This window comes from Saccostrea cucullata, unplaced genomic scaffold (genome assembly GCF_032062105.1).
Source record: "Saccostrea cucullata isolate Sc308-1 unplaced genomic scaffold, CSIRO_AGI_Scuc_v1 ctg11825, whole genome shotgun sequence".
NCBI lineage: Eukaryota > Metazoa > Mollusca > Bivalvia > Ostreida > Ostreidae > Saccostrea > Saccostrea cuccullata.
Genome location: NW_026922634.1, coordinates 11,457 through 13,686, shown reverse-complemented (window position 1 = coordinate 13,686; position 2,230 = coordinate 11,457).

Here is a 2,230-nt window from a genome sequence, read left to right as displayed (position 1 = left end):
AATGGTGGCTTATAGGTGCTTAATGGTGGCTTAAAGGCGGCCTTTAAGCCACCATGAAGCACCTATAAGCTACCATTAAGCCAAGCTTAATGGGAGCATTTCATCTTGTGCAGCTCGGAATCATATGTTGTTTGTTGAAACCTGAATAGAAAATGTTCTACCGTTTCATTTTGGTTATGTACGATGTGGTCTAGGTTCTCATCCACTGTCTCATGGTCCTTAAAACGTTAGAAAAACACTTCCTTAAACGTTGCTAAAGATGATTTGAATTTGGATTCTAGCGAAAGAAACCAGTGTTTCACAATTTTGGTGAAACAAAACGGAAGAATGTTGAGGGCGTGCTCATCATTTATCTTGTACCCGTCACACTATCGCGATGAAGGAGTTAAATGCATGCATGAGAAAATATATGGGCTGTTTGTTTAGAGTGTTTCTTGGGTTATTGACAGCCACCTTGGTACAAATCTGCTCACTTACTCCAATTGTCTGATGCGTTAATTGATATGCCGACCAGTCGAGTTTAAAAACTCGTTCAGGTTTCTATGTCGCTTATATCCAATTATAAAGAATACCGGGAAAATTACAGAACAATGCTCATCTTTTTTGATAATTTTATTTTCCCGAGTTTTTTTTACTGCAGGGTTATAATTGGTAATAAGCACAGAGGGCGGTCTATTTGATGTGACCTTGCAATTGATAATATCCATAGCTGTAGCTAGCGAAGAATTCCAAAAGTGGTTATAGTGATTAATTGCATCAGTCCCAGATCAAAGCAGAAGCTCCAATGCCGTTTAAATTGCTGGTGATTATTACCCTTAAAGAATTATTAACAAGAGGCTCATCGGCCACATCGTTTATCTGAGCAATTTGGCAAGGAAAAAGCAGTATTGAAAAGTTTTAAATATGAAAGTGGTCCCGACATTTGATCTTCTATTGAGGCCTTGCCCTATCCCTATGGATCTGAATTTGAATCTACACCACCTGAGGATGCTTCTGAATTATTATGACTAATCATGTTCTTAGGAAGAAGACTTTTCAAGATTTTCTTTCCTATATATTCCTTTGTAAAACTTTGATTCCCCATTGCGACCCCCCGGGGGGGGGGGGTCATAATTGAACAAACTTGAATCTGAACTACGTGAGGAAAGTGTGACTGAAATTTCAATTTTTTTGGCCCAGTGGATTTTTAAAAGATGCCACCAAATTTTCACTATTTCTTAATTATCTCCCCTCTAAAGTGGGCGTGCCACATCATTAATTTGAACAAACTTGAGTCCCCTTTACAAAAGGATGCTTTTGTGGCAAGTTTAGTAAAAACTAGCCTATGGAGATTTTAGCTCAGGTGAGCTTATAATTTTACGTAAATTATAAAGCAATGAATTTTTTTCTCCGCTAAGCCACAAACATCCAAATTGTTTAAAATCTCGGAAAAAAAAACTTTGTTGTATCAAACATATTGACGTTCTTCTGCAATGAATACACGAGGGAATCAGAATGATTTAATTTTTATGGATGGAACGTAATATTTATGTAAAAATCAGGGTCTTTACAGGTCGCGGATAGTGCGCACGGACCATTCTGATGTTAAGCTAATTTCATTATAACGTCAAACATTTGGATTTTGACTTAACACATGTTCATGGACACACATTTCATTTCTTTTTTATGGCGCAACGCACTTCTAAGTGTTAGCAATAATCTTTAAGTATAGGTTATAATGTATTTGTTTCTTCAAATTCAAAACAATTCAAAAAATTTACGAGCGTCATCTAAAAAACAGTTTGTATAAAACAGCACAGCCTAGTCCGACGCTGTGCTAGATTTATAACAACGTCATGAATAGAAATCTCCATTTTCAGTAAACTACATGCGTTTTTAAATTCTTGTAGTGTCTTCGAATTTGTACACACAGTTGAAAAATCGTATATACCAATCTGAAATTGATACACTAAATATATTTCAAAAATTTTGAATGGTTTTAATAAATATTTTGTCTCTTAGATCGTTTCAACCGTATAAAATCTTATTTTTTGATCGGACGCTGGTCCGTGCAGAATGACAACGTCGTTTTTTATGTCGAGTTTTGACACATATTTGTTAGGATTTTTGCTTAGTATTTGTAATATGGGAAGCGATACTTAGGATGTCATAAAATGATTATAGCCTCTTTATTTTTGTTACGTACAATTTTTATTAATTTTTGATTTGTCTTATATAGAAAATAATCCTT